The sequence below is a fragment of the Oncorhynchus mykiss genome, chromosome 17 (assembly GCF_057628025.1).
Source record: "Oncorhynchus mykiss isolate SJ-2025 chromosome 17, ASM5762802v1, whole genome shotgun sequence".
Taxonomy (NCBI): domain Eukaryota; kingdom Metazoa; phylum Chordata; class Actinopteri; order Salmoniformes; family Salmonidae; genus Oncorhynchus; species Oncorhynchus mykiss.
The window spans coordinates 36,689,154-36,704,066 of NC_143038.1; the positions used below are offsets into that span (position 1 = coordinate 36,689,154).

At 41.3% G+C, this 14,913-nt stretch overlaps 1 protein-coding gene across 2 annotated transcripts in view; it reads right to left on the reverse strand.

Annotated features, from left to right (window-relative positions):
• The window catches only part of LOC110494079 (receptor-type tyrosine-protein phosphatase gamma), a 278,030-nt gene that overhangs the window by 255,252 nt on the left and 7,865 nt on the right, over positions 1 to 14,913 (reverse strand). The gene's annotated exons all lie outside the window — the stretch shown is intronic.

Sequence of the window (14,913 nt, forward strand, 5' to 3'; positions counted from 1 at the left end):
GTTACACAAAAAGTTTTTAAGAGAGAACTGTAAACCAAGTAAGCGAACGGCGTTGGGTCCAAATCTTCCAGGAAAATGCGTGGTCCATCTAACTGTAGTTACTTCCTGTGATATGATGCCAACATGCTAATGTCATGACATCATGCAAATGCTTCACTGCTTATGTCTCCAGACTTCACCACTGGGAGGACTGCCATCTGAAATGTGCCTCTGTAATAGGGATGTGACAAATGATAAGAAAAATGCATAAAATTCCACGTCAAATCACAACACAGAATCTATGGTACAGTATGTATGACAGCTAGTGCCGGGCAATGAAGTTATATCAATCATATTCATATACAGTGCATCCAGAAAGTATTTAGACCCCTTGACTTGTCCCACTTTATTACGTCAGACTTATTCTAAAAATGAATTACATTTATTTATATATATATATATATATATATATATATATATATATATATACACACACACACACATATATATATGTATATACGCACACATATATGCACACAACCCCATAATGACAGAGCAAAAACAGGTATTTAGACATTTTTATTAATTAATTAGAAAAAAAAACTGAAATATGGCATTTTACATAAGTATTCAGACCGTTTACCTAGTACTTTGTTGACGCACCTTTGGCAGCGATTACAGCCTTGAGTCTTCTTGGGTGTGACGCTACAAGCTCGGCACACCTGTATTTGGAGAGTTTCTCCCATTCTTCTCTGCAGATCCTCTCGAGCTCTGTCAGCTTGGATGAGGAGCATCGCTGCACAGCTATTAACAGGTCTCTCCAGAGATGTTCGATTGGGTTCAAGTCTGGGCTCTGGCTGGGCCACTCAAGAACATTCAGAGACTTGTTCCGAAGCCACTCCTGCGTTGTCTCGGCTGTGTGCTTAGAGTCATTGTCTTGGTGGAAGGTGAACCTTCACTCCAGTCTGAGGTCCTGAGCGCTCTGGAGAAAGTTCCCATCAAGGATCTATCTGTACTTTGCTCCGTTCATCTTTGCCTCTATCCTGGCTAGTCTCCCAGTCCCTTCATCTAAAAAACATCCCCACAGCATGATGCTGCCACCACCATGCTTCACCATAGGGATGGTGCCAGGTCTCCTCCAGACGTGATGCTTGGTATTCAAGCCAAAGATATGAATACTGGTTTAAATCAGACCAGAGAATCTTGTTTCTCTTGGTCAGAGTCTTTAGGTGCCCTTTGGCAAACTCAAAGCGGGCTGTTATGTGCATTTTAGTGAGGAGTAGCTTCCGTCTGGCCACTCTACCATAAAGACATTTTTTTATATATTTTTTTTATTTCACCTTTATTTAACCAGGTAGGCTTGTTGAGAACAAGTTCTCATTTACAACTGCGACCTGGCCAAGATAAAGCAAATCAGTGCGACACAAACAACAACACAGAGTTACACATGGAACAAACAAACATAGTCTATAATACAATAGAAAAAGTCTATATACAGTGTGTGAAAACGAGGAAGTATAAAGGAGGTAAGGCAATTAATAGGCCATAGTGGTGAAATAATTACAATATAGCAATTAAAACACTGGAGTGATAGATGTGCAGAAGATTAGTGTGCAAGTAGAGATACTGGGGTGCAAAGCAGCAAAATAAAACATGTAAAAAAACAGTGAGGATGAAGTAGTTGGATGGGGTATTTACAGATGGGATATGCACAGGTGCAGTGATCTGTTGTGAGCTGCTATGACAGCTGGTGCTTAAAGCTAGTGAGGGAGATATGAGTCTCCAGCGTCAGTGATTTTTGCAGTTCGTTCCAGTCATTGGCAGCAGAGAACTGGCGGCCGAAAGAAAAATTGGCTTTGGGGGTGACCAGTGAAATATACCTGCTGGAGTGCATGCTACGGGTGGGTACAGCTATGGTGACCAGTGAGGTGAGATAAGGTGCAAAAACTTATAGATGACCTGGAGCCAGTTGGTTTGGCGACGAATATGAAGCGAGGGCCAGCCAACGATAGCATACAGGTCACAGTGGTGGGTAGTATATGGGGCTTTGGTGACAAAATGGCTGGCACTGTGATAGACTGCATCCAATTTGCTGAGTATAGTGTTGGAGGCTATTTTGTAAATGACATCTCCGAAGTCAAGGATCGGTAGGATAGTCAGTTTTACGAGGGGATGTTTAGCAGCATGAGTGAAGGATGCTTTGTTGCAAAATAGGAAGCACATTCTAGATGTAATATTGGATTGGAGATGCTTAATGTGAGTCTGGAAGGAGAGTTTACAGTCTAACCAGACACCTAGGTATTTGTAGTTGTCCACATATTCTAAGTCAGAACTGCCGAGAGCAGTGATGCTGGACGGGCAGGCAGGTGCAGGCAGCGATCGGTTGAAAAGCATGCATTAGGTTTACTTTTATTGAAGAGCAGTTGGAGGCCACAGCAGGAGAGTTGTATGGCAATAAAACTGGGGAAACATTGTCATGGCTTGGTTTGAACGCATGAGAAGTGGAGTGCTTAGCTTAGAAAGCAGAGGGCAGCGATCGGTTGAAAAGCATGAATTTAGTTTTACTTAAGAGCACTTAAGAGCATTTGGAAGCCACAAAAGGAGAGTTGTATGGCATTGAAGCTCGTCTACAGGTTAGTTAACACAGAGTCCAAAAAAGGCTCTAAGGTATACAGAATGGTGTCGTCTGCGTAGAGGTGGATCAGAGGATCACCAGCAGCAAGAACAAACATCATTGATGTATACAGAGAAAATAGTCGGCCCGAGAATTGAAACCTGTGGCACCCCCATAGATACTACCAGAGGTCAAGACAACAGGCCCTTCGATTTGACACACTGAACTCTATCAGAGAAGTAGTTGGTGAATCAGGCAAGGCAGTCATTTGAGAAACCAAGGCTGTTGAGTCTGCCGATAAGAATGTGGTGATTGACAGAGTGGAAAGCCTTGGCCAGGTCGATGAATACAGCTGCACAGTATTGCCTCTTATTGATGGCGGTTATGATATCGTTTAGGAACTTGAGCGTGGCTGAGGTGCACCCATGACCAGCTCGGAAACCAAATTGCATAGCAGAGAGGGTACGGTGGGATTCGAAATGGTCGGTGATCTGTTTCTTAACTTGGCTTTCAAAGACCTTAGAAAGGCAGGGTAGGATAGATATAGGTCTGTAGCAGTTTGGGTCTAGAGTGTCTCCCCCTTTGAAGAGGGGGATGACCGCGGCAGCTTTCCAATCATTGGGGATCTCAGACAATACAAAAGAGAGGTTGAACAGGCTAGTAAAAGGGGTTGCAACAATTTCAGTGGATAATTTTAGAAAGAGAGGTTCCAGATTGTCTAGCCCAGCTGATTTTAGGGGTCCAGATTTTGCAGCTCTTTCAGAACATCAGCTATCTGGATTTGGGTGAAGGAGAAATGGGGGAGGCTTGGGCAAGTTGCTGTCGGGGGAGCAGGGCTGTTGACCGTTGTAGGGGTAGCCAGGTGGAAAGCATGGGATCAGCAGGGCTCCGTGTGGTCAAAGGGTCCAGGCCAATTGGCAAAATAGGTAGAGTGGCCAAAGAATTTGTCCAAAGGGCCTCTTCAGCTAACAGTCCGATATGCTCTAGACAGCGAGCGGGACGCGGTTAGCAGGCTAGCAGATGGGTATTCAGGGGACGTCGCGACGGAGGAGCCAGTTGGAAAACCCCCCGGGCAAATGACGTCGGTAGTCCAGTTGTGATGGGTCGGTGGCGCTCAGTGTCGGCAGTAAAAGGGGTCCAGGCCAAATTGGCAAAATATGTATTGTAGCCAAAAGAGTGGCTGACGGACCTCTTCGTCTAGCCGGGAGATGGGCCTAGCAAAGGCTAGCTCCAGACTAATTGGTTCTTGCTTCGGGACAGAGACGTTAGCCAGGAATATCCACTCAGATAGCAGCTAGCTAGCTGCGATGATCCAGGTGAAAAGGTTCAGAGCTTGCGGTAGGAATCAGGGGAAATTGAGAAAAATACATCCGATTTGCTCTGGTTTTAGTCGCGCTGGGCAGACTGGTGAGAGTTGTCCGGGCTAAAGTTAGCTGATGACCGCTATCAGTTGCTAGCTAGCTTCTGTTGGGGGTTCCGGTTCAAAAGTAAAGAAAATAGCAGATCCATACCACATTGGGTCAGGTGGATTGCAGGAGAGTTGAAGTTGAAGTTAAGAAAAATATATGTGAAGAAAAAAAGATCTAAGACGGTAAGACGAGGACAAAAGACGTCTGACTGCAAGGCCATTTTGGAGAGGATGATTGGTGTAGTGCTGCAGATATGGTTGTCCTTCTGGGAGGTTCTCCCATCTCCACAGGAGGAACTCCGGATCTCTATCAGAGGGACCATCGGGTTCTTGGTCACCTCCCTGACCAAGGCCCTTCTCCTCCGATTGCTCAGTATGGCCGGGAGGCCAGCTCTAGGAAGAGTTTTGGTGGTTCCAAACTTTTTCCATTTAAGAATGAAAGGGGATACCTAGTCAGTTGTCCAACTGAATGTATTCAACTGAAATGATGGAGGCCACTGTGTTCTTTGGGACCTTCAATGGTGCAGAAATATTTTTGTACCCTTCCCCAGATCTGTGCCTCAACACAATCCTGTCGTCTCGGAGCTCTACAGACAATTCCTTCGACATCATGGCTTGGTTTTTGCTCTGACATGCACCGTCAACTGTGGGTCCTTATATAGACCGGTGTATCTGTATCTCGCAATGTAATGCTATATTATGCAATTTCTTGGCTTGCAATGTCTCGCAACTTCAGTAAAATAGGGCCTATCAATGAATAACTCCCAACCGACCTAAATCTGAACACACTCTCGCTTCTTTAACAAAGAGCAAGAGCAGGTGACCCAGCTGCACTGTGATTTCAATTTAGTGGGGGAAAAAAAAGTGTTTTTCCATTAGAGATTTGTCTCAACGTTAAGATCCCAATTTTGTTTAAATGTTTTAACCTTCACACCCCTACTGTGTAAATGTTCACAAACCGTGTCCACTCAGAACGTTTGAGCTGATCACAGTGACTGGTGCAAAGTACGCACAAAAACACAGACATGCACACAGACAGTAACTAAACACACACACACATAATCCCCAAGGCAGAGTCTCTCAGCCTCGGCAGTACAGCAGACCCTCAGGGACGGACATGTCTCAAAGCGTTAAAGTGGAAAACAAACATCATCACTTCTAGGATTTAATGAGGAGACCGTTCACTCAGACTAAGAGAGGCTGAACTGTCGGAGTGAGACGCTTGGCTGGCTGCACTATGCGCCTAGTAATAGGAAAACAAGGATATCAAATCAACAGAAATCAGCTCAGTGTTTTGGCTTGTGTTGTTAATTGTGTGTGTTCTGTTCCACCCTTCCTTCCAACCTAGACTCAGGGCTAGACTCAACATAGTGAATGCAAATCCAGGACACACCAATTAGTATGATATGTAACGTTTTGTATGGTATGTCTTAATTTGTGGATGTCCATCACCCATTTCGTATGATGTTACAAATTACAATGTTACAATTTGCAATTCGTACAATATGTTACAAATTCCAATTTGTGGTGGCTAACGTTAGCTAGGTGGCTAACGGTAGCTAGGCTTAAGGCTGGGGTTAGGGGTTAAGGTTAGGGTTAAGCAAGGCAGTACGGTCCGGTATGGTGTCCCGGCAAAATAAATAGCGGGGGTACGCCATACTGGTAAACCATGAGCCTATCACAATAATTGAAATAAAATGTCAAAAAAACTGCAGTGCTTGAGGCATCACTACAGATCGGGGTTCGATCCCAGGCTGTCACAGCCGGCCGCGACTGGGAGACCCATGAGGCGGTGCACAATTGCCCCAGAGTCGTCTGGGTTAGGGGAGGGTTTGGCCGGACGGGATGTACTTGTCCCATCGCGCTCTAGCGACTCCTTGTGGCGGGCCGGGCGCATGCACTCTGACTTCGGTCGCCAGTTGTACGGTGTTTCCTCCGACACATTGGTGCGGCTGGCTTTCGGGTTAAGCGAGCAGTGTGTCAAGAAGTAGTACGGCTTGGCAGGATCGTGTTTCGGAGGACGGATGGCTCTCGACCTTTGCCTCTCCCGAGTCCGTTCGGGAGTTGCAGCGATGGGACTTGACTATAACTACCAATTGGGTATCACGAAATTGGGGAGAATTATTTTTGTAAAAAGTTTTTTTAAAAGGCTATTACACCATTATTTATCATTACCGCATGTCAGAGGCATGAAAAATGATTGAATGGACTTGAAAACGGGTGGTATAGGCTATGCTCCAATATGTGATGTGGTTCGACGAGAACACTGACCTTTTTTCAAGTCAGTCAGAGACGAGTGGCCGACACCGAGATGCGTGCGGACAGCAGTGGACGCATAAATTCTCGCTGAAGGACAATTGTCACATGTCATCACATGTTTTGTGTAAAAGATGTCTCTTTCCATTCACCACTGTTTGGAGGCTGGAAATATGTTGCGAGTAGATGAACGTGCACAATTAGCCTGGCAAAGGAGCCCTTTGAAGTGATTTTTTTGACAATCAGATGAAAACATAATGACTGGTTGTGTTTATGCCACAATAAAATGGTAATACATTTAAACAATTTAATGATAAATCTTTCCAACTACGACCACATAGATCCTGTTGAATTAAAAGGGATTCTATATGAAATGAAAAATATAAATGCAAAGTCATGAGCTGAAATAAAACATCCCATACACACAAAAAGCTTATTTCTCTCAAATATTGTGCACAAATTTGCTTACATCATGTTATTGAGCATTTCTCCTTTGCCACGATAATCCATCCAGCTGACAGGTGTGGCATATCAAGAAGCTGATTAAACAACATGATCATTAAACAGGTGCACTTTGTGCTGGTGACAATAAAAGGCTTTTCTAAAATATGCAGTTTTGTTACACAACAATGCCACAGGTGTCGCAAGTTGAGGGAATGTGCCATTGGCGTGCTGAGTGCAGGAATGTCCACCAGAGCTGTTGCCTGAAAACTTTGTTAATTTCTCTACCATAACCCTCCTCTAATGTTGTTTTAAGATTTTTTGGTCTCACAACCGCAGACCACGTGTAACCATGCCAGCCCAAGACTTCCCTCTCGAGCTTCTTCACCTGCGTGATCGTCAGAAACCAGCCAGCCCCATTGAGCATGTTTGGGATACTTTGGATTGACGTGTACGACAGTGTGTCCCGGTTCCCGCCAATATCCAGCAACTTCGCACAACCATTGAAGAGGAATGGGACAACCTTCCACGGGCCACAATCTACAGCCTGATCAACTCTATGCAAAGGAGATGTCATGCTGCATGAGGCAAATGGTGGTCACACCAGACACGGACTGGTTTTCTGATCCACACCCACTACCTTTTTTATAAAGGTATTTGTGACCAAACAGATGTATATCTGTATCCCCAGTTACGTGAAATCCATAGATTAGAGCCTAATGAATTTATTTAAATGGACTAATTTCCGTATGAACCGTAACTAAGTCAAATCTTTTAATATTGTTGCATGTTATGTTTATATTTTTGTTCAGTGTAGTTCTATGATTAGGCCCATAAAAAATGCTGAAAGCCTTAACTCAAGAGCATGTACACATATCATGAGTCATATGAGGTCCTGTACCAGGAAGAAATTAAATCTACTTTCAACCCTGGGATTAACGTTAAAGTTAGGAGTTGCAAAGTAGATACAGTTGAAGTCTACATACACCTTAGCCAAATACATTTAAATTCAGATTTTCACAATTCCTGACATTTAATCCTAGTAACAATTCCCTGTCTTAGGTCAGTTTGGATCACCACTTTATTTTAAGAATGTGAAATGTTAGAATAATAGTAGAGAGAATGATTTATTTCAGCTTTTATTTCTTTCTTTCATCACATTCCCAGTTGGTCAGAAGTTTACATACACTCAATAAGTATTTGGTAGCATTGCCTTTAAATTGTTTAACTTGGGTCAAACATTTCGGTTAGCCTTCCACAAGCTTCACACAATAAGTTGGGTGAATTTTGGCCCATTCCTTCTGACAGAGCTGGTGTAACAGAGTCAGGTTTGTAGGCCTCCTTGCTTGCACATGCTTATTCAGTTCTGCCCACAAGTTTTCTATGGGTTTGACTTTGTTGTCCTTAAGCCATTTTGCTACAACTTTGGAAGTATGCTTGGGGTCATTGTCCATTTGGAAGACCCAAGCTTTAACTTCCTGACTGATGTCCTGAGATTTTGCTTCAATATATCCACATAGTTTTCCTCCTTCATGATGCCGTCTATTTTGTGAAGTGCACCAGTCCCTCATGCAGCAAAGCTCACCCACAACATGATGCTGCTTGCAAGCCTCCCCTGTTTTCCTCCAAACTTAACGATAGTCATTATGGCCAAACAGTCATATTTTTTGTTTCATCAGACCAGAGGACAGTGTGCAGTTGCAAACCGTAGTCTGGCTTTTTTATGGCGGTTTTGGAACAGTGGCTTCTTTCTTGCTGAGCGGCCTTTCAAGTTATGTCGATATAGGACTTGTTTTACTGTGGATATAGATACTTTTGTACCTGTTTCCTCCAGCATCTTCACCAAGTCCTTTGCTGTTGTTCTGGGATTGATTTTCACTTCTCGCACTAAAGTACGTTCAACTCTAGCAGACGGAACGTGTCTCCTTCCTGAGCAGCATGATGACTGCGTGGTCCCATGGTGTTTATACTTGCATACTATTGTTTGTACTACCAATACAAAATGGTCCAAGGCAAAGTATTATTCTTTTTTAAAAGGACACTACTTGAAAATATATATTTTTAAAATCTTGCAAAATATATTCCTTAATTTGATGGGACATAAAAACACATACAATTTGACATTGGTCTCAAGGCATAGTGAAGTATTGGTACCTTTAGGCATTTGGAAATTGCTCACAGGAATGAACCAGACTTGTGGGGGTCTAATATTTTTTTCTGAGGTCTTGGCTTGTGTCTTTTGATTTTACCATGATGTCAAGCAAAGAGGCACTGAGTTTGAAGGTAGGCCTTGAAATACATCCACAGGTACACCTCCAACTGAATCAAATTATGTCAATTAGCCGATCAGAAGCTTTTAAAGCCATGACATCATTTCCTGGAATCTTCCAAGCTGCTTAAAGGCACAGTCAACTTAGTGTATGTAAACTTCTGACCCACTGGAATTGATACAGTGAATTATAAGTGAAATAATGTTTGTAAATAATTGTTAGAAAAATGACTTGACACAAAATGACACAGAAGATGTCCTAACCGACTTGCCAAAACTATAGTTTTTTCAACCACTCAAATTTCTTGTTGAGTGGTTGAAAAACAAGTTTTAATGACTCCAACCTAAGTGTATGTAAACTTCTGACTTCAACTGTAAGTAATGGTAAGAAGTTGCTAGTCCGTGTTGAGATTCGAACACGCAACCTTTAGGTTGCTAGTAGTTCGTGTTATATGACCAACCACCTTACTTTGTTAGCCTGAACTTCTTAAGGTATAGGGGACGCTTGCGTCCCACTTGGCCAAAAGCCAGGGAAAATGCAGCGCGGCAAATTCAAATAAAATTATATAAAAATCAAACTCATTAAATCACACATGTAAGATACTAAATTAAAGCTACACTCGTGAATACAGCCAACATGTCAGATTTTAAAAAGGCTTTTCGGCGAAAGCATAAGAAGCTATTATCTGATGAAGGCACAACAGTAAACAAAGAGAGTAGCATATTTCAACCCTGCAGGCGCTACACAAAACGCAGAAATAAAATATAAAATATGCCTTACCTTTGAAGAGCTTCTTTTGTTAGCACTCCAATATGTCCCATAAACATCACAATTGGTCCTTTTGTTCGATTAATTCATTAATTAACAGCTTCCAATTTCCGCAACGTCACTACAAAATATCTCAGAAGTTGCCTGTAAACTTTGCCAAAACATTTCAAACTACTTTTGCAATACAACTTTAGGTATTTTTAAACGTTAATAAATTGATCAAATTGAAGACGGGTCTATCTGTATTCAATACAGGAAGACAACAAACCAATGCTACTTTTCAAGTCTTGCGCACTCTCAACAGTGTTACCCAGTTCCTAGATGGCCGTACTTCTTCATTGCACAAAGGAATAACCTCAACCAAATTCCAAAGACTGGTGACATCCAGTGGAAGCGGTAGGAACTGAAAACAAATGCCTAAGAAATATTGTTTCCCAACTCACTGAACAGACAGAGACCTAAAAAAAAAACATCTGAACGGTTAGTCCTCAGGGTTTTGGCTGCTACATAAGTTCTGTTATACTCACAGACATGATTCAAACAGTTTTAGAAACTTCAGTGTTTTCTATCCAAATCTACTAATAGTATGCATATCTTATATTCTTGGCATGAGTAGCAGGAAGTTGAATTTGGGCACGCTATTTATCCAAAAGTGAAAATGCTGCCCCCTACACCTTAAAAAGTTAAGTAACCCTCAGTCTTATATAACCATACCAAAAGCAACATAGCATACTATTTACTATGTTAGGTATAGTCGATTCCTTCACGTGCCCTTACTAGTGTGTTTTTACAGTCAGAGACAAGCACATCTTGGGTTCTCAGGATAAGATGTTTACACTCATGACTTGTGTTGATGACGATGGCACTTGTGTTTTTAGCTTCCAATCAGATAATTCCACAAATCTCCACTTCATTCCAACTTGCATCAGTGAAAAGTATATCCCCTCAGGTGACTGTGTGTAATGAGTACCAATAACTAATAACCTCATGTTGATCATAATATATGACTTGTGTTGGGGAGGAATGCACTTAGCTACTGAACTGTGTACACTCAATGCTCGTAGCTTCCAGCAAGATATTTTTACACTCCATTCCAACTCCCTTCTTGCATCATTGTGTGAAAGATACTGTATATCCCCTCAGGTAACCGTGTGGGGTGACTGTCATAACTAATAACCTCATGTTGATCAGAATCTTTAATTCATCCATGTGTTCAGGGGCTAGGCCTAATACATGTCCGCTGCTGTAGTCAAATTTAACAAATTAATGAGTAGCCTACAGATACTTTGAGCAATTTGAAGTCTGCTGTTGCATAAGCAATATTTATTTTAATTCAAATCAAATAAGCATAGTAGGCAGAGTTTGTTTTACTTGTCCAGTTCAGGGGTTCTCATCTGGCTTCAAATACAAGTTGGGTTGACCAAGGCAAGCCAAACTATTTGGGGGTGTTTCTACGAGGACTGTGATATTCCTGAAAAAAGGTGAGCCCAGGTGTCACTAAACTTCATAGCCAGTCTTTGAACAATTCATATTTCTGGAGGGAACAGAGGGAGTTTTTCCTAGCCACTGTGCTTCTACATCTGCATTGCTTGCTCTTTGGGGTTTTAGGCTGGGTTTCTGTATAAGCAATTGTGACATCTGCTGATGTAAAAAGGGCTTTATAAATCAATTTAATAGAAATTTGATTGTGGTGACTTATGCTAACTAGTCAATCTAGTTCCAAAGACAGGGCTTGTGTGCATCTCTTTGAGCTTCCCAATGATAAAGTATGGTAAATTCTGTTTCAGCATCTCTACTAGAGGTCGACCGATTAATCGGAATGGCCGATTTCAAGTTTTCATAACAATCAGAAATCATTTTTTGTATACCTTTATTTAACTAGTCAAGTCCGTTAAGAACACATTCTTATTTTCAATGACGACAAATTTTCACCTTGTCAGCTCGGGGGATTCAATCTTGCAACCTTACAGTTAACTAGTCCAACGCAATAACGACCTGCCTCTCTCTCGTTGCACTCCACAAGGAGACTGCCTGTTACGTGAATGCAGTAAGCCAAGGTAAGTTGCTAGCTAGCATTAAACTTATCTTGTAAAAAAACAATCAATCATAATCACTAGTTAACTACACATGGTTGATGATATTACTAGATATTATCTAGCATGTCCTGCGTTTCATATAATCTGACTGAGCATACAAGCATACAAGTATCTGACTGAGCGGAGGTAGACAGAAGCAGGCGCGTAAACATTCATTCTAACAGCACTTTTGTGTGTTTTGCCAGCAGCTCTTCGTTGTGCGTCAAGCATTGTGCTGTTTATGACTTCAAGCCTATCAACTCCCGAGATGAGGCTGGTGCAACCGAAGTGAAATGGCTAGCTAGTTAGCGCGCTAACAGCGTTTCAAACGTCACTCGCTCTGAGCCTTCTAGTAGTTATTCCCCTTGCTCTGCATGGGTAACGCTGCTTCGATGGTGGCTGTTGTCGTTGTGTTGCTGGTTCGAGCCCAGGGAGGAGCGAGGAGAGGGACGGAAGCTATACTGTTACACTGCCAATACTAAAGTGCCTATAAGAACATCCAATAGTCAAAAGGTTAATGAAATACAAATGGTATAGAGGGAAAGAGTCCTATAATTCCTATAATAACTACAACCTAAAACTTCTTACCTGGGAATATTGAAGATTCATGTTAAAAGGAACCACCAGCTTTCATATGTTTTCATGTTCTGAGCAAGGAACTGAAACATTAGCACATATTGCACTTTTACTTTCTTCTCCAACACTTTGTTTTTGCATTATTTAAACCAAATTGAACATGTTTCATTATTCATTATTTGAGGCTAAATTGATTTTATTGATGTATTATATTAAGTTAAAATAAGTGTTCATTCAGTATTGTTGTAATTGTCATTATTACAAAAAAAACACACAAAAAAATTGTCAGATTAAATCGGTATCGTTTTTTTTTTGGTCCTCCAATAATCAGTATCGGTGTTGAAAAATCATAATCGGTGGACCTCTAATCTCTACCCATTAGGCTTTTTACGATAGGCCGTAATGTCAAGCACCCTATTCAAAGTACAGTATCCAACATGTCCCCAATAAAATGTAACATGAGAAAATAACCAACCAATCGCCAATAGAAAAAATGTGTATTTTGATCAATGTGTCCAATTACTTTTAATACCTCAGTCTTATTGATCCCCTTGGCTTTCAATTAAATGATTAACTACCTCTCATTATGCAGGTCAGGGATAGGAGAGAGAGAGGCAGAGACGGGATGGGAGGAAGAACGATCCCTTTCTGATTTCATTATATTGGCAGCCACTCAATCACTATGGAGCTTCGGCCTCATTAGGCATGAGGGAAGCAACCACTCCAACGAATGAAATACACATTCATGCATTACACAAACAATGACTGCAGGCTGTATAAAAGAGCTTCTTCATTTTAATAAAGGATCAAACTTTCTTTTTTTTTTACATTTTCACCTAAAATGATATACCTAAATCTAACTGCCTTTAGCTCAGGACCTGAAGCAAGAATATGCATATTCTTGATACCATTTGAAAGGAAACTGAAGTTTGTGGAAATGTGAAATTAATGCAGGAGAATATAACACATTAGATCTGGTAAAAGATAATGAAAACAAAAAAAAACGTGTGTTTCAAAAGGGTTCAAACTGTAGAACCCAGTTCCTACATTTGAATATAAAAATTGATTTTATCACACAAAACTGTTACATTTTTTATCTGGGACCCTCAGGATGACAAATCAGAGCAAGATTGCTGAATGTAAGTACATCATTTACCTTCAGAGGTGTATCAAACCAGTTACCGTGATAAGTTTGTTGTTGTGCATTCTTCTCAAACAATAGCATGGTATTTTTCCACTGTAATATCTACTGTAAATTGGACAGTGCAGGTAGATTAACAATAATTTACCTTTCTGACCATATAAGACATATCTATGTCCTGTAAAATTTGCTGTTACTTACGTCGTCATTCTAGTCACATTAGCGCACGTTAGCAACAACCGTCCCGGGAATAGGGACACCGATCCCGTAGATCCTTACTGTGGGTGTGTGTGTGTGTGCAGAGGCTTTTTGCAGTCTATTCTAAGTCTGTCAGACTGACACTTCATATCAAAACACTTTGTATATACAGGTTCAACCTTTTCCCTGTCAGCAACTAATAGGATAGAGAACACAACCATTTAAGGAGACACACACACACGGGACGGAGAGCACACGCAGACGTGCACATACACACAAACACTTCACAATGTCTTACACACTGCCAAGACACGAACACGCAATACCAGGTTATTTGATGTATACTATACATTACAAAGCACGCTTATTGAATTTCCAAATCTCCTCAAATATCACTTTCTCATGCGATTTTAAATAAGAAACTCTCATGTAAAAATATAGCAATGGAACACAAACAGAATTCCAATACAAAGAACAATCATGTCATCGGAAAACGGTAAGCGCTATCCGGTATACTTGGGACGTCCCTACCATAAACCCCAACCCCAACCATATTCAATTTAACCTTCAATGGGGTAGTGACATCAAGGATCCCGGATAACACGGATCATCCGAAAACCCAACAAGACTCCATTTTGTTCTAGTCTCCTTTAAAACAATGAGTGGGAAACGGATTCGGTGTTGAGGGTTGCATTATCAGAAAGGCACTTCACTAATTTGGAAGCTTCTAAAACACAGCCAAGGGACTTTTGCATCCCAGGACAAAAATAGGGTAGATCAAATGAACAGGGACAAAACCGTGGTAACCTACCTGACAAAGGCCAAATATAACATGTGCCTTTTTCACTTCAGACATTAAATACAAGTACTGTACATGACTGGCCCCTTGATTTGTATTTGTTTCAGTAAAAACCTTACTTTTTGCTTTCTCATCCGTACAGAGAGGAGTTTGGATTACCGTGAATACTAAATCCTCCAAATCCTTCAATCCCTCCATTGTTTGACGTGAGGGAAAGCAAAACAACTAGTGAAGGACCATAGACATGAGCACTGCCTTGTTTAAACATGGGACGAAATACTGTAGTTTGGTTTCAGCATTGCTATAATAATAAATAGTAATAATAATAAATAATAATAATAATGTAATAGTGAGAAAGATCATACCTTTCAAACCCAAATCAATAGAT